This window comes from Triturus cristatus, chromosome 5_1 (genome assembly GCF_964204655.1).
Source record: "Triturus cristatus chromosome 5_1, aTriCri1.1, whole genome shotgun sequence".
Taxonomy (NCBI): Eukaryota; Metazoa; Chordata; class Amphibia; order Caudata; family Salamandridae; genus Triturus; species Triturus cristatus.
This window is the reverse complement of record NC_140587.1, coordinates 183711651-183730721: the sequence shown is the minus strand read 5'-3', so window position 1 is coordinate 183730721 and position 19071 is coordinate 183711651. Positions and strand designations below refer to the sequence as shown.

At 43.8% G+C, this 19071-nt stretch overlaps 1 protein-coding gene across 1 annotated transcript in view; it reads left to right on the top strand.

Annotated features, from left to right (window-relative positions):
• Positions 1-19071, top strand: part of THEM6 (thioesterase superfamily member 6) — a 96209-nt gene that overhangs the window by 59780 nt on the left and 17358 nt on the right. The gene's annotated exons all lie outside the window — the stretch shown is intronic.

Sequence of the window (19071 nt, the reverse complement as noted above, 5' to 3'; positions counted from 1 at the left end):
CCGAGGCTGAAACATGTAGACATTGATTCTGTCACTTAATACACTTGTGGATGTCACAGGCCAATTGAACCTTATAGGACATCCTTCCTCGTTTTTAATCTTGCCTTATTACTCCAGTAGAACGTTTTAGGGAATAATAAAGGCAATCTTAATCCTCTTTTTTTTCTCACTACTATTCACCTTGCACTATCACACCCGCTCTGCTGTAATCCGGCATTGTAGCACACCCGAGAGGCATTCGGCCGCTCGGGTGGGGACCCTATGATGAAGCATGTCACCAACCAGGTTGGTGAGTGAGGGTTGTTTTAAAGATGTATATCTTTTTTCGTAATTCTTTCATTCGATCTATTAGCTCTTGTTTTACTTGTAATAACTCCTTCTTTTGTTAAAATTAAACAATCCTCCCATTATCACAGCATGTTGGGCTGACAACAGACTCGAACACTGATCGACCAACTCAACAGTCAGCAGCTCTCACCGCTGTGCCTTATCCTTTCCTTCGCCATGTTGCAGGGTGTAGTACCATATGCAGCCAAAAGCGGTCAATAGGGACAGACACCGAATGACAGCCTGTGGTACTGCACCCTCACAAGAATGCTTGTTTTTGTTCGTGGCAGTGCAGCTCTAGTTTCTTAGTGAGCTCAGTGCATGGGCTTGACCCCTCCTCCCCCCTCCCCCCCCCCCCCTTTTATATATCTTTTATTCCTTATTTTAAATGTGACAGGGTTCGTGTTAACCCTCCTTTGGGTCGCATTGACCGCGTATACTATGTTCTTCTTTACTCAATGGGCTTGTGTTAATCTTATCTTGTGAGGTATGACTATTCCGTTCATCATGTGAATATCCTATGTGCCACACATCTCCATTTCTGCTATTATGCCTTGTTGCCCACATTAACTTGAGAACCAACCAGCAGTTTTTTTGCGAAGTTAGTGTTTTTGGCTTATGGACGAGAGACGTGTTCTTACTCGTATGAGATTTTCTTTGAAAATGTGGTAGCATTGGCCCGTGCTTGTTCCTTTTTCTTATGCTTGATGGCTTCCTTTGCTTTTCATCAAGAGCAGTGTGGAGGGCCTACTTCTGGTGAGAGAAAGAATGATGTTTGGAAATCGTTTTATTTCCTGACCTTTTCTTGCATGTCCTTTTCATTTGTGTTTATCAGGCAGTTCATGAAAAATATCTCAGGGCTGTCATTTTTTATTAAGTGAGACAGTCTCACATTTGGTTTCTTCTATTTTAAAACAATGCAGAAAATTGAGGCATTTTTCTTTTGCGTTTGGCAGTTCAGAAGGCATGATGTTTGTTTATGGAGTACACAATTCTTTAACTCTCCTTACAGCCTCATTTAGCTGGGGGGGTGTCAAAGGGGTTCTAAGTTGAGCCATTTTCATACATTTGTTTTAAGGATTAATGTTTTTACTTATTTGCTTCTTATGCTGCAGTTAGGAGTGTGAGTAGCAAACCCGTTTTCTGCCACTACTTTTGTCTTTTAAAGAAAACGGGGAGAACTCATTCTTCCTTGTTCCTCACGCTGCTCCTTTCCTCTCTCTCCTTCCTTGTGTCTCATTCTGCTCTTCCCGTAACTCTCCTTCCTTGTACCTTACACTGCTTTTTTCTTTATCACTCTCCATACTTGTGCCTCATACTGCTCTTCTCACTCTCCTTTTTTGTATCTCCTGCTGCTCTTCTTACTTGCTTTACTTGTGCGTCATTGTTAGACCTGGCACCATTGGCGTTGGTCTCTATTACATTTTTTGCCTTCACCTCCTGTGTTTTGCTGTGCATTAGGCACTTTGCCACTGCTGTTCAGTGCCAAAGTGCAAGTGCTCCCTTTTTAAATTATTGCTACGGATTGGTGATTCCATTATTATTATTTTTTTTTTATAACAGATTTTATTGATTTTCGATAGTACCAGATGGGCCAAGCCCGGCAAGCAACATACAGTTGAAAGGCATATTGTAAAAACTCTAGATACTGAAGATTTTCAACCCAGAAGGTCTGCAGAACATCAGACCAGAAACAGCCCCCCACCCACTCCCCCAACCACGCACCATACATACCATCAAAAACGTAGCACAAACACATCGAATGAGTTTCCTTCCACATCTATAGGTTTCTATCCCATTAAACTGACAAGTCATTTACCACTAGCTGTTCAAGAGGATCTCTGTTCACAGGCTGCAACATTAAGGACAAATCAATACCCCGATATTTGGCCCACCTGGCCCAGATCTTCCCATTTTTTTGTGGACAGCCCCTCGGCTGAAACACTGAAATCTCCGTAGACATGCACCTATCCATGGCATTTTCCCAATTTGCTAAACATGGTGGGGACGTAGCCTTCCAGTGCTGTGCAATGTCTCACTTCGCCATTGTAAGGCCCAAGAACAGAATGTGTCTTTTTATATCTGTTGCACCTCCCCCAATGTCTTCCGTGCTGTGAAGCAGTGTCAATCCAGGGTCTGCTGGAATGTCCCATACCAATACCCGCCCCATACAAGACAGGACGCCCGACTAGAAGTGTTGCAGCGCCCCACAACTCCACAACATATGAAGAAACAACCCCTTGTCTGAGTCACAGCGGAGACGGGTGGGGGACTAAATAGCTCCATATTCCAGAGGCGGAGGCGTGTGTAATATATCCTGTGGAGATATTTAAATTGGATCAGCCTGTATCTAGTGGAAACAGCGGAGTACCTAGGGCTAGCCAGCGCCTTGGTCCAATCGTCCTCTTTAGTGATTCCATGATTGGCTTATTTGATTTACTTGTCAGACCCTAGTACTGTGCACTATGTTTGCCCAGGGCCTGTAAATCAAATGCTGCTGGTGGGCTTGCGGACCTGATTGTACCACCCACAGAAGCAGCTGGTAAAATGTGACTCGGGCCTGCCATTGCAGAGCCTGTGTGCAGTCTGGGACTGCCATGCCGACTTGGCAAGTGCACACACTTGCCAGACCCTAAAACTTCATTTTTCGACATAGCAGCCACCCCTAAGGTAGGCCCAAGGTACCCCTGTGGGCAGGGTGCATTGTATGTGAAAGGTACATGCCCTGATGTGTGTGGCATGTCCTGATCGTGAAATACTGCCAATTTTGTTTTTCACTATTGCAAGGCTATCTGTTCCCATAGGACAGAATGGGGTGTTTGTTTATAACATCTTATAAACATAAGTGACCCTGGAAACAAGATCGAAAAGTAAAGTATAGGATGTTAAAGTGCATCTTTTAGTCAGGGTGACTTTTGCATTCTGTGTTTGAAAATACCACTTTTAGAAAGTATGTATTTTCTTGCCTAACCATCCAGTGTGCCTCAGCTAGGTTTGTGTATTGCATTTCTGGCTTTTGGATCACAGGAGCTGGAGAGGGGCAGTGGCTTCAGAAGTCTGAGTCATGGCTGGGCTCAATAGACCTGGGCTGCATTTAGAGTAGGGGAGGAGATTTTATTTTTACCTGAATGGGCCTGGTCTACCTACAACAATGCTGTCTCCACCTCCTGACAAGAAGCCGCACCAGTGAAGACAGAACTGGTTTTGGCTGGGTACAGACACTCTCTGCCTTCAGAAACAAAGGGTTTTTGTGGATAAAAAGAGGGGCCCAGACCCCAGACTTTTAGATCACTTCTGGGAAATCAAGAGGAACCTTTGCCAAGGAGAAGAGCGGGATAGGCTGAGGAGGAATACTGCCCCCTGTGCTGTTTGCTATCTGGCGTTGGCCTGCAGTGGCTACTTGCTGCCAAGGAAAGGAGAAAAGGGCTTTGCTGTTTGCTTTGCCACATGCTTGAAGAAGATCTCCAAGGGCTTGAAATTGAGCTTGGTTCCTGTTCTGAAGTCTCAGGGACACAAAGGCTTCATCCCTTCTGCCTCCCTGCATCTGGAACTGCTGTTTCAGATGCTACAGAAGGAAATTGCAAAACCGACGCTGGCGAGCGACGCCGTAACCTGCACTAAAGCCGTGGGCACTGCTCGTGAAGAGCACAACGCTCCGCCCCGACTTGCACCGTAGGCCCGACGCTGTGCCGCATCGACTCCGAAGCCGTCCACGAGGCCTCTGCCTGCACCGGAGTCAAGGACACCGCTCGTGATGTACACGATGCACCGTCCCGACTCACACTGCAGCCCCGACTTCACCGACGCAGTGCTTTATCAATGCAGAGACGATCCTCGACATGGGTGACTCCCGAATCCATCGACATCGCACCGTCGTAAGGAACAGACGCCTCGCTACCATTCGGGACGTCACCTCCCTGACACAGTAAGGAACCAACTTCTCACCTCCCCTGCGCTGCAGTAAGGAACAGAGGCATCACCTTCCCTGGGGTCGTAAGGAACCGACGCCGCAGGCACCCTACGAAGCATCACCATCCCGAAGCCGTGCACAGTCTTTGCTTTCAACAATTCCAAGGTAATCTTCTTTGTAGGTGTGCTTAACTCTGGGAACGATGCCACGCACCTCACGGTCGGCGCTGTTCTTTGGGATATTCATCTGTCATGACGTCGTAATAACTCTATGTGGAGTTATTTGTTGCTAGAACCTTTATTTGAGTTAATAACCTATTTTTAAGGATATTTTTGACACCGTATTGTGGATTTTTGTCGTTTGGTCTTGTTTTGGTTTAGATAAAAATTACTTATTTTTCTAAACTGGTGTGGTGTCCATTTGTAGTGTTTTCACTGTGTTACTGTATGTGTTCACAAATGCTTTACACACTGCCTGTGAGATAAGCCTGTCTGCTCGTGCCAAGCATCCAAGGGGGTGAGCAGGGCATATTTTAGGAGTGTATCCCCCTTACCCTGACTAGAAGCAAGGGTCTCTATTTGGACAAAGGTATCTACCTCTGCCAACTATAGACCCCTATTGTTAACAGTCATGCTGCTCTTCACGTACTCACTCTCCTTCCTTATGCTTTATGCTGCTCCACAACTAACCGTTCTAATCCAACTCACGTAATTCCACTACAGACCACATACATATGCTTCATAATACATTGGGTAAAACACATTGATTTCCAGCTTTTGACGCTGTAAATGGCAAACAAATGCGAGACCGATTGCATTTCCAGTGCTTGTTCTGTCTGGCATGGTGGCACCAGCACCGCTGTCTGGCACCACTCCCCGTTGTAGTTGCGCTTCGCCAGGGCATCACCATCCACTGCACAGTGCCACGCAGCATCACACCGGGTGCCTTCCTCCCCCTCAGGGTAGTGCTTCAGGCCGCAGTAAGTATGCCAGCTTCTCTTCCACTCGGGAAAGAATGGAGCCCATCACACCAGCAGATTGAGGTGAGAGGGTTTCCGGATGGTGAGCTGCGGCAGGCAGAGCCCATCCTGCCTCGTCGCCGATGTTCTGGGCCCTAGGCCCACATGGTAGGTGTAGGACGACGCGGATACTAGTGTAATGGGATGTAACTGGCCCAGAAAACATGCACCCAGCCCATTTTATTGGCAGGGTCACCGGACTAGTGGTGCCTGTGTTGGATGGGTGAGGAGTGGGTGTTGGCACTGCCCCAAGGGAGGGGTTACCTCATTACGTGTTTAGCAGGACACTACAACAATGTCAATTCAAGCGATGTTAACACAAAAAGCCAGAGACACGAGGAGATATGGAAAGACCGAGAGAATGCATGCCACCTTGCAGGAGAAGCACAAGGAAGTCTAAACGCACGGAGTGTCAATCTTTTGAGATGTGCTACAGCACAGATGTGCTACAGCACAGTGCCAGCTTTCCTAATTCAAACTCGTATATCACTTTTGTAAACTCCCCCTGACCCTGCATGTATATTAGTTTTTTAGCCATTATCTTTACGCAGTTCATTTTATTGAAGGAGTACTTGTGTGGCCATCAGCGATGTCCCTCCAAAATCTGTAATCTCCTCTCTGTCGTTGCTCGCCCAGTGTGAACCAACTGGTATATTTAAAGACCTAGATGATGGGCAGTCCTGGTGAGGGTTTACAAATGTTTTTATTTGATCTAGGTGTGGTTGTAGACCTATTACTTTGTGTCCTACATGTAAAACATGGGGGTGGAATCGGAGGGTTTGTATCAACATGTTACCTGCCAGGCACTTCAGTGTGCTTAGAGACCCACCAGCGATTGAAGAAAAGCAAGGCATGCTAGGGGGAGGTGTTGGCCTAACGGCTAGGGTGGTCGACCTCGAATCTGGGGAACTGGGTTCGAGTCTCTGCAACAATGCTGGACATCCTGTGATTCTGGGCAAATCACTTAATCTCCCCAGGCCTAACAAAAAATGAATGTGTCCTCATGTAACGCAACTGGTGCCATGTAAAGCGCTCTGATACCCGATACCCTCGGGCCATGTTCGCGCTATATAAAACTCTGTAAAAATAAAACAAATTAAAAAAAATGCTGTGTTATGTACGAGCAAGGGACATTTATTTATTAATATATTGTGCGGTGCCAACATCTTACGTCCTTCCACTTAAAAGCTTTTCCAAACCCTGGACGGAAGCTCTTTAAGGTAAAAAGACTTGCTCATTTATTATTCATTAGTGCTTCCTTTCAGCTACTTAGACCTCTTCAAGGCTCTGCAGTGGGAGTGAGATCAGAACTGGGCATATGCCGTCATTTAAATATAAGATACATATACATATGTACGTTTTACATAGCACCAACATATCTACCTTAAAGCGCATCGAGGTCCTATAGCGAGCAAAGGAAGAGCGGCATATGTTGTGTTATGTCACAAATGGACTCATGATTATCATCTGTGCTCTGCACAGCCCCTGCAGTTTGCCTTTTACACCTAAGCGTGCCGCAAGGTCTAGGACCAACAGAACAAATAGTAGGGTGTACAGCAGTGGGTCTTAACCTTCTGACATCTGTGGAAAGCCTCACTTTATCATTACTGGAACACAGGGTCCCCCACTAAATCATTTTTGGAAACCCCCCGCTACCCCCACTGAGCCCTTTGTGGGATCCAGCGACCCCGCCCTAAAGAATTTCAATGATTTGAACTGAAAACAATATACACAAATACAGAAATAAGCATTCATCAAACAAAGACATCAATGATGAAATAGTTTCTGTAATTCACAAACAAATATAAAAAAGTAAAAATGATAATGGGAAGGTTGAAGCTTTTCGTATTTAAATTGAGACCACCCATAGTCTATATACTATATTCTGTTGGATGCAGTGGCAGTGCTCCCACAAATAAATGAGGATCCCTAGTAACATTTTTCTTCTATGTCAAATTCCTTCACATTTACAAAAACTTTTTTTAATTCTCAATTTTGCTTCTATATTTTTAGACACCTTATTAATCTGTTAACAATATAAAATTTTCTAAGCTGTCGTGAATCCCCCAATCTAAGACTAATGTACAGGATCACTGGATGGTTTTGTATATTTGAAATAACTTTAAAAAAAATATTTACACACATTGATCAGCAGCATTAACAAGTTGGTCCTGAAGAAAGTCGCTACACCACTACGTGAGGGTGATTAGTCTAGAATATGTAGTCCACATTTTGACACTAACTGCGGTTATGTTTGTCTCGCAAGTGCTCTGTTTTTAATCCTGGCCCAAGAATACACAAATAAAGGGTTGCTTCGTACCTTGAAGCTAGTTTTTCACCACTTTTCATCTGCTCTGCTATCCCCACTATCTTGAGCTCATCACAGTGGTATTTAGTGTACCCTCCTTTACAAAAACAAAACCCTGAGTTCCTCCCTCTCCGAGAGGGGCTTATAGCCCATGCCGTGACTCTGCATCATGGCAGGAGGAGAATCCCAATGATGAACCATGCCACCCTTGGTGGGTGAGGGCATTCATCCTATTATGTTTAACTCTTTTTTTTTTTTTTTTTTTTTATTTCTTGATTGTGGTACCAGTATAGGTTGGGGAGCTAACTCTTGCAGGTCTGTAAATCTCCTTGGTCCCACCTCCCCTCTTTGTGATGAATGATATGATTGTAAGCAGCTACGGCTGTGGGTCTTCTCTCTTGTTTGTGTTTGAGAGAGATCTTGTCTTTAGCTCGCCCAGGCTCTTCTAGGTGTCTTTCCCCTTTTCCTTCACTTTCTACTTAAATTGAGAGAACTATGACACACTTTCAAGCCCTTGCATTTGATGATGTTATAGTCCAGACGATCGGACAATGCCCAGCCTATTGGACACTACACAGACTGGTTCAGTGATAGTCTGATGACTGAACCAAACTACTAGACTTAAAGAGATTACACACTCGCACCAGTAATCATGGTGCCATCATGATGGAATAATTGCGGGGCAATTGTGCGCCAACTGATCTGATTGTGACAAATGCCCCAAGACGTTTCCTTGAGGACAAGCCTTTCAAAAAGGATTGGTTCCTGATTGCATGGCGGTGCACCAGGGACTGGCTGATACTCATCATCAGTACGGCCAAACGTATCGCTGACGTGATCCTGGTTGAGATCCAGGTTTTAGAAACACATTTGAAAAACCTAGTTTTAGCCACTCCACTCAAACAGATGAATGAAGCCTATAAGACTAACAAGTATTTTTTTTTATAAAGAGTCCCTGTTAACCAGTAACACCAAGATATTTAAGAAAGACCTAGCATAATTTTCCCTAGAGAGGGTGTACCCTTAGTGATAATTGCGCATGCCCTGAGTTTAACCAAAAGGGATGAAAGTATGGCTCTAATTACTCCTTCTCTGGTACAGATCAGTGGTCGAGCAACTGACACTTCAGCTACATTGGCCCACAACAGAAAGGCCCCCAAAAGAGGGGTAGAGGGAGGTGGCAGGGACAGCATTTGGGACAACCCCAACAACAATGGTGGCCCGCTGTACCATGGTGAAATCAGATACACAATTTTCAACCACTGATGGCACCCTCAAATCGTCCTCCTCCACCCTTCTACAACCCGGCTTTTTTAGCACAAGGCCAAGGCAGGGGGAGACAACATCAACAACAAGCACAGGTACATTGGGGCCCTCCATCCACGTCACACTCTGAGTATGACCAAGACCAATCCCTAACCGGGGACGAGCAGCAACACATTGCTCGTGAATTTGAGCAGCCGAGTATTATACCCTGGTGAACTGAGGATGCTCAACAGGGACCTTGGTTTTGTGCCTACTAACAAAGGAAATGAATTCAAAGTGCATCAAGAACTAGCGCAATGTTTTCACAAAGTTTGATTACATTTCTTCTTTGCAGAGAGTGCCGCAACTAGCATTGAGACCGCTTTGACCAATACTAATATTAGTAGAAAGTCTACTTTTAAGCCTCCGGCCCATACAATACCACCAGAAATGCTAAATTTTGAAAAAGCAGTTCTCAAAAAAGTGGATTCCAGCTTTAGAACCAAACAGAAACCCTTGTATAATGTGCCAAGAGACGAACTCGAGGTCTTGAACCCCCTCAGTAATGATGATTTGATAATCATTTAACCAGAAGATAAAGGGTGAACCAAAGTAATCATGGACACAGCCACATGCAGAGCTGAATGCCTCAAAACAGTTGGACAAGACATGTTCTCATCACCCTCTTAAATGTAATTCCACCAAGAGATTATCTACTGCGATTAAAAGCATGGTGGAAAAGGCCAAGGATAATGTCTGGGCCACTCCAAAAGAAGCTGACTTTCTTATGACTAATCCAGTTTTCCCTTATTTCTACGTGCTTTCCAAGATCCACAAAATCGAAGGACCACCTCCGGGCAGGCCAATCCACTCGGGCTTCGGATCTCTTCTTGAGCCCCTATCCCAGTTTGTGGATTTTTTCCTGAGGTCCCTCGTTCATGAGATGCCTGTATACCTTCAGGAGACCAAGGATGTCCTTAGACTTCTGGCTGATATGCCTTTCTCAGTCGAGATTGACTACCTAGTCTTGTTTGACATTGAGTCACTATACACTTGCATCCCTAAGGACGAGACCCTGACAACAATAGAGGCTTTTGAGAAAAGGACCTTGATACTATCACTCTAGTTTCTTTTATCATTGGTTGTAGATGCTTAGCAATGAAAGAACACTTATTTTGGTTTGAGGACTATCTGTACCTTCAGACGTCCGGTACTTCCGTGAGGTGTACCTTCGCACCAAGTCTGGCCTATATATGCACTCTTTAGGGACTTAGGGGTACTGGAACCTGATAATCTTTATCATTTCCACACTATTGTGTGGAAGCAATATATTGATGACATCTTGGTTATCTGGCTTGGTGATGTGGGCTCCATTATCGAATTGGAGTTGCATACCCCACCCCACCCCCAGCACCTTGAGAACCTCCTGGGTGAGTAGCGATCTTCACAATTCCCTGATTGATTGATTAAACTTCCACCTAGGCGGAATGCTCTGAACCCCAACTTGAAAATTATGTGAAAAATTTAGCAAGGAGTGCCTTCCATTCTTGGACCTACTCCTCTTTCCCTCTGCAGGTGGTTTGGAGGCGGAAGTATATAAAAAAAAAACACTATCGCTCGCAATGCATTACTACCATATACGAGCTGTCACCCAAAATCCTTGAGGGATAAGCTTCCATTTGGGCAGTTTCTGCGTCTCTGGCGGTATTGCTCCAACATTCAGAAATACAAGGAACATGCAGCATCTCTGTCTGGACATTTACAGGACTGAGCATATCCACCTCCCATTGTACGGAGAGCAGCGAAAAGGGCGAGGACAAACAATCGAGATGCTTAGTTGGAGGTCACCCAACGAGCCAAGGACAAGGTTGACCTGGGTCAACACTTTCTGCACTCTCCAGCTGGATTAAGAAATCGATTTGAAAGAATTGGCAGATTCCCAACAAAGGCGAAAGATCGATTGAACGTCCTCTATTTACCGTCAAAGACCCTTTCTGTGTGGCTCCTGTGGAGTGTGTGTACAAAGACCATACACCACTGAAGGTGATATTAGCACCAACAAGTCATGGGAGCTCAGACAGCACACCATTGTATCAGGGAAAAATGTATATATCTGATCTCTTGCCCTTGCATTCTGGTACGTTGGAATGACAACACGCAAGGTGAAGACTTGCATAATGCAACATAAGAGCACCATAGGATATAAAATATAAGCTACGAAACTCACTAACCACTTCCTGGAGAAGAGACCCTATGCGTAGGACCTAAGCTGTCACCAGTTTTCTGTTTGTTAAGGAACAGAAGTGGGTGTACATACTACGTAGCGATAGAGATACTACATTTTGAGATTCCTAGGCACTCTACCCCCTGATGGGAGACAGTTACCCCAAGGACATAACTAACTGACACTGGGCTACAATTGGGGTTCACCTTTGCGCAAAGTAGACCCCAACCATGACCTTTCTTTTTCTTCCTTCCACCCAGAAGCCCATTTATGAGTCAGCTAATCTTGATATAGCCAGTGCTCTCTGAAATATACTTAGTGAGCTAAACTTTCCAGCTGTCTAGCATTTTATTATACTCCTACTGATGTAAGACAGTTCACTCTAAAACACATTAATTCACACTGGGCTACAACTGGTTTTCACCCTGGCGCAACGTAGCCCGCAATCACAATCCTGAAGGTTCTCTTTGCTTTAGTTTAAAGCCACCTTAATGAGTCTAACGATTTGGCTCATGTCTTTTTACACATATTCAGTGAGCTAAGCTTTCCACCTATTTAGCGTTTGACTGCAGCTCCCCTTGAGTCCAGTCATTAGAAGGCGTGTTTTGTCATTGCATGCTTGAACGCATGATGGCCCTTGGCCAGGCCTGGTACGATATTTCCCTTTTGAATATAAGAGCCCACGGCCTGTTTTTTAATGCGCCCTATCACTCCCGTATTGCCTTTGGGACTACAATTTCCAAATTACTGGGTCAAGTGATTGAGAGTGCGATGCTGCCATGCTGAAATTATCACATCGTTTGGGTGTCACGAGGCCGCGACGCAAAGCGTTTCGGACTTACAGCAGTGCGGGACTGGCAGTTCTACGGTGGCCAGATTGCGGGGACTCTCTTCCTTTCACTGTTGCCTAAAGATCAGACTCCCTCTGATCAGATACGAGACACACGCCGACCTCTGTTTCGACACTACTGCCTCGTTCTTTCTTGTTTTTCTGGGGGAAAAATCTTGAGTACGGGCGGGCTGGAGTGCCTTCAAGGTAGACATTCCCCAGGTTTTTAAGTGATCGATGCATGGTTCACTGGGGTCTGCATCTTTATTATGTTTTACTATTCTCATGACCACTTTTTAATTGATCCCCCTGTTTACAAGCACATTCTGCCCCTCTGACATGGGATGACACTGCCTGGTCTGGTCCCTATTAGGCAGTAATGGACATGCGTCTGCTTTTCTGAAAACACTCAAAACCAACAGATTATTTGAACTTGCAATTCTCCAGGGTAGTTCCCTTGGTTTGAAAGGTCGGTTTCACCCTCCTTTTTTTTTTTTTTTTTTGCCAAACAGGGTTCCTTTTTGTGCACTATTCCAAACCTTGTTCTGTGTGAATACATTTGGTTGACCTGTCTGTCTAAGTTCACCTTGTTTGGTTTTCTCTGTGTGGAATTCCTAGAAGACCATTGGGTGTTATAGCTCTCTATAATATGCCCCTGCCTATGAATTTGAGGGCGGTGAGTACCCCTGAACCACATGCCAGGTTGATGTGAGGCCTGTTCACCTACATTAGCGGGTAAGCCTCACTTTTGAAAAACTCTTATGCCAGAAGTTGGCCTCTTAGGACGTTTCCTAATGCACCAATGACTAGTTTTACTCTACATGGTAGAAAGACATAGTACGGCGAGACTGCACCTGTTGTCCTTGATTGGTTAGCTTCATAAAGGAACTGTCTTATGCTTGACCTACCCTTGTCAATTTTGTTAAATTTCTTTTTTATGTATATATTTCTCTAGGTACCACCTGTGAATCCACCAATCTAAGACAAACATCAGGATCACTGGATGGTTTTGCAGATTTGATGTATCTTTTTTCATTCTTTTGTTTTGGTATTTCCACACATTGAGCAACACCACTAACAAGTTGGTCCTGAAGAAAGCTGCTACACCTCTATGTGAGGGTAACTGGGCTGAAACATGTTGACCGCATTTTGCCACAAACTGTGGGTATATGTTTGTCCCACAAGTGCCCTGTTTTTAATCCTGGCCCAGGGATGCACACATAAAGGGTTATTTCGTAACTTGGTGCTCATTTTAACATCAGTTTTCATCGCTCTGCTATCCCCAATACCTTGAGCTCCTCACTGTGGTATTTAGTGTACCATCCTTTACAAAAACATATCCCTGAGGTCCTCCCTCTCAGAGACAGAGTTGTAGCCGGTGTTGTGACTAGGCTTCACGACATGAGGAGAATCCCAGTGATGAAGCATCCCACCTTTTGGTAGGTGTGGGAATTCGTCCTTTTATAGGCCCTTTGTGGCTAGGTTCTTCCTTTGACAGTTGTGTATTGTCATCTAGACACAACGGTTTCTTGATTGTGGTACGTGTAAAGGTTGGGGAGCTAACTCCTGCAGGTCTTTAAACTCCTCCACACCCCCCCCTGGTGGTACACACTGAAGAACAAAAAGCCCTTGATTAACACGAGAGGGACAACAATGATACAGGAAATGTATTCAAAGATATATTAGACATACTAATAAAGTGTGTGGATCAATACTACACTAAAGCAGTCAGTTGTAGACAATTTCTTTTAACCAGACCTCAGAAACCGAATGAAAGAATGAACCAGTTCTTCATGACGTCAAAGGAGCTAGTTGTGGTGTGTGACTTTAGGGAGATGAAATCTGCTTACAAGAGCTGAAAAAATTGAGAACAGTTATTCCTCAGCAGAAATCCGATGCTAGTCTAGGTTATTTCAGTAGCAACATTACAAGAGTGTTTAAGTCACTTAAGAGAACTTAACATAAACGACGAAGAAACTCACAAACACAGTAAAAGCAATGAAGCACCTGAAGTCTGACTTAGAAGGAAGCAACTGTCCTTCTGCACCTGGAAACCAAACTGCCTGCTGAGAGAGGGAAGGAACCTGCCAACCCTGCAGGAGGTGTGATTGTCCATGGTGAGCTAGAAACAGCTGACACTGGAGCGTGAGTGTCCCATCTGCTCAGGAAGGAGAGTGATATGAGTGTCCCAGTGATGGGGCGCAGTCTCTTCCAACGAGTGGCCTGCACAGTGGCACCATCGTAAAGTTATGCTCGAGTGAACATTGCTGCTGCAGCAGCTTAAAGTTGTGCCCAAGTGGGCTGTGGTGCCAGAGACATTGTGAAGTTATACTTGTGCAGACTGTGCTGCTGAGAAGTTGTGCCCGGGGTACTGTGTGCTGTGACATTGTAAAGCCGTGCCTGAGCGGATGGTGAAACTGCGACAACCTGGAACTGTGCCAGAGCAGACTGTACCTCTGCGATATTGAACTGCACCTGAGGGTACTGTGCAATTATCCTGACAGCGTTTGCCATGGTTAGTTTGTGTTGCTAGGAAAAGAGTGTTTTTAGGTGGCACCATGATCCCTTAACCCTATGGTCTATAACTATAACTCACATAAAGTCCAGTAGGGGGTTTGTGACCAGCCAGATACCTGCATCAACCATGTATTCTGCATACCTGGAGAGACTATAGATGGTGGCCTCCTCTGCTGCCTACTGTGGTTAACGGAGTGTGGGAGAACTTACAGCTAGTCTCGTTTTCAGAACAGATAGAGAACCAGTTGCATGAAGTGTGACCCTGCCGGCCTCGCATGAGGAACAGTCTGCTCTCCCGTGATGTGAGATAAATTTAGCATAACTGAGCACACCAGTTCAAAAGAGGGGTAACACTGCATCTGTGATGGATACCTATCCAAGAACTAGCTCAAACCCAGGAGAAGGGAAGAGGGAAAGAGACCCTGCACCAGAGAAGCATTTGTATCTGGTACTTTTAGTATGAGGTATTGAGTTGTGTGTAGTAAAGAACTTTCTTTTATCAAAGACAAGCACTGGGTGGGACAATCTGTAACTGCTCCACTGGGTGATTGTTGAGTTCTGAACTTGAAGCCTCCCCTACACAACGTCCCATAGAAGTCTGTTGCTGTTTACCATTGCTGCCACTGAGAGTCAAGAGCTAGAGGAGGTTATACTTAGCCCAGTTTACAGAACCGTAGAAGGGCAGGCCTGGGATATTGGAGGCAAACTATCCCAGCCTCCATATCTGAGGTCCAGCAGCCTGTGCTTGCCCTTTGCCTCCTGAACGGGGTCTGACAATTGGCGACCAATGATAAAAGATCCTGCTAAGCCAGTTCCAACTTTCAACAAAAGAGCAATAAATTCCTCCTTTACACTTTAAAACCTACACAGCAACATGTTGATACAAGGTTGGTTGGGATGGATCTTGGCACCCGGTCCTTTGATCAGTTGAGGGATCTATGTTTAGATAGAGAATGGAAGGCCCCCCAGGAACAAGAACAAGAACATGGAGGACCTGGTGAGTTACATTAGAGACCAGTTGGAGAAACTATAAAGGAGAAAAACATATGGCAGACCCTAGGGAGGGATATCATGATAGTGATCCAGCGGTAATTACCTGGTAATTTCCCTATTCAAAATCACATTACCTATGGTTTACCGCTGTAAAGGGTGAAAAATGATGGCTCTTTTGATGACCGTGTTTCACCAAACAGGAGACTTTACATATATATGAAATTTAAATGCAAACAATATTAGAGGCAATAATGAGAGTGGCGAGTTATTTTAAAGGGTTTTACTTTAAGTCAAAAGTTAAGGTTCTCTGACTCTTTATTCATTAGTCAAATATCAATCAGGTTACAGAATTGAAAAATAGGAAAAATAGCATTAATACAGAACATATTACAGTCTGCATATAAGCATCACATATAGGAAGGGAAATGTGGCGCAAATTGTCAGTCAAACTCTTAAAGAGTTTCTAAGAAAAAGAGTAAGTCTTACAAGGTTAATCAATAATGGCAACAATCCCTTAAAGAGAAATAAATGCAGTTTAGGACCTAAAATCTAAATCTGTTCTGATCTTTTCAGCTCTTTCTCTCTGCCTCGCTGTGCTAGTCTGTGTCTCTGTCTCAAGCTGCACCATAGCCCCCACAGAATGCAGCCCCTCCCTGTCTCTGTGTGCAGCACATAAACTGGGCCTGGCCCTCAGGAAAAAAGAAGCAAGGCAAGGCCCTCCTCCCACTTGTAAGCCATATTTCAAGTAAAAGTTCATGTGCTCAGTCCTCATAGCTGGTCCAATCAGAACTTCAAGACACATCATCTCCCCATGGGCTGACTGGATACGTCATTAATCGGGCTTGTTCCTGTTCAAATTTCAGTCTTGTGATTTATGGGGAAAAAAGTGTGTTCTTCTCTCCACGTTTAAACAGGCTACAAAAATATGCAACATAGTGAAGGTCAAAGGAAACTGGAGGCAGGATTTTTTAACAGAGCCCTTTCATTGAAAGTTTCTAGCAATGAGGAGCACATTCCAATCTAATGTTTTAAGGGAAAACTGCAGTTAACCGAGTCCACTAAAGCAAACTAAAATCACGTGGTTTTCTACACTGTGAAACACAATTCAGCACATTTCTACTGCAAAAATACATAATGCCATTTTAAAAGTACAAATACATTTTCTAAATTAATGTGCATTCTATAGTGAGATTACATATGGATTAATCACATATAAGCATGGCTGTTCAACTCATATAAGCATGGCTGTTCAACTAATTAAGCATAAGCATTCTGATCAGGCCTATGTTTTCATCTTGCTTGCGCCACAATCTGCGTGCCATTTTAGAACTCCTGTCTGCAACCTTTTATCATATAATAATGCATACATTTTATAGGTGAAATCTAAGCTCCATCAATAGGAACCCAGCAAGGGAGTGCTGTAGTGTCTCACACTTGCTTAGCACCGGTTTTCTACAGACATATCAAGTTTATATCCCCAGATTTACATTCCAATGTTTCCCCTAGACGGTGACTACCACCGATTTGTAGGATACCATTGTCACTTACTCCAACAGTTATTGCCTTCCAAAGGCTATGTCTACCTTAGACCCTGAACTTGCAGCTGACGCTCCAGAAAGGTAATAATGAGGAGAAGGCTAGGGAGTTTGAATGGGAAAAGGTGAGATTAGCACCTCAGGAACAAGATGAAAGGAGGAAGAAAATACAGGATGAATGGAGCCAGGAGGAGAGCAGAATGGAGAGTGAATAGCAGGAAAGGAAAATGGAAAAAAAGGAGAGAGAATTGGAAAGTGGGAGCGTGCCTTTCGTGAAAGAAATTCACAAGATGCCAGCTTAAACTGCTAAATCTGAGAAAAGTGACTCCACTTCCAACTCTTCAGGAGTTCCTGCCAAATTTCCACAGTAGCTTGTGCACATGTATGTGAAGGGACAAGGGATTTTGAAATGATTTGTAAGTTTTGAAATTGCTTGTAGAGCTCAGACTTTGAGTGATGTGCATAAGGCAGCCATTCTCATGATTTGCTTGCCCATACAAGTTACGGCAGTTATTGGAAGGATGCAAGTGGCTGAGCATATGAATTATGAGTGGTTGAAAGAGGCCCTAATTAGACCATTTGGGTAGAAGCTAGCAAATAGATAGAGGTGAAATAAAAAGAATAAGTTTATTGAAGAAGTATTTAGTAGGGAAGGAATACTCCATGAAATAATCACCGACTGGTGTTCAAACCATTCATGTTGTAGAAAATACAAGAGAATTTGTTGAGCTTAAGGCCCTAAAACACAAAAGGACAACACCCTACTTTTCTCAAAGCAATGGACTGGTGAAGTCTGTATACCCTAATGTAAAGGAAAACTTACAAATTGTGATCCTTTGAAATTTGAATGTAGAAGTAACAGTACAGTACATGCAAAAGTCATACAGAAGCAATGTCAATTAGGTTAATGGCCTATTTCCCTTGAACTTATAAATGAGCTGAAACCATGCGAAAACTTTAACCCATGATGGGCATAGGTGATAGCCAAAGAAATTGAATAATAAACATCTAAGATTAAGGATAAAAAGAGCCAGCAGGATGCTGATGCATTTTGGGAAAACTAAATCTCATGAAGGTAACGCTGTAAGGCACACATTGCTTAGGTGCACACAATCATGGCATACCCAAGAAGGTAAAAACTTGTAATGAGTCATAAAAAATGGAGAAAGTTGAACGTATAAGCGAGCATTGTATATGAGAGTATGATACAGTAGGTAAATGCTGATAGAGAAGATGATGGCACACCTCTTATAACTGGTGACATTATTTCACAATCAGTTAATCTGCTGCAACATGAAGAGAGTAAGTGTATGTCAAAGATCTCATCGGACATGTAGTCCAACTTCGAGTTGGACAAGATGATATGGCACTGACTTTTGTTATATTCTGTTACATTTCTACCTCTCCTCTTTATTTTCAGAATCTGGGATGTTATGATGATGTTCATTTTTATTGTACCACAGACCTCGCTCTAGTGAGCGTTTTATGGGGTCATGGTCACACCCGTGGCAGATAAATGACTTTTTGGTGGAACATGCCGAATGAGGTGATGGCGCCTTTGGACCTGCGCCCTTTGTGCCAGTCACCTTGCTTAATATAGAAGTAAAGTAAAGCATACTAATCCTACCAAGCTGTATGTTGCATGTCCATTCATTACATAAACATTAAAAATTAAGCACTGATAAGGCCATTAAGCTGACAGCAACAAAAGATCGAATTGCTTCAATAATGCTTGTTTATTTATGTTTATTTCATGAGGGTGGCGACAATAGGTCAGGCCTAAAAAAATATATTTTTTTATACCATGGATTTACACAGATGTGACTGTTCACAAAAGATGACCACTAGTAAAGTCTGTGTTAAATTATAAAAAAATGTTATGACCACGTATGGCTAAGGAATTTTCAGGCCGAATAGCACTTATTTTGCTGTGTTGAAAAGCTTACTAAGAGGTGTACTTCGCTTCAGTTGTAGTTCTTTTGTAAACAACAATTGCAGGCGAGTATATGTAGCCATTCAAAGCGCCACCATTTTAAATTCGTGTATTATCATATCGTAACTGTTGTAAACTTGTTGTAATGTGAACCTAATCTGCCATCGTCCTTTTTGGAAGCTGGATTTTAATTCAGCTTTTTTCTAGGACAGGTTGTGCTTATTTTAGAACC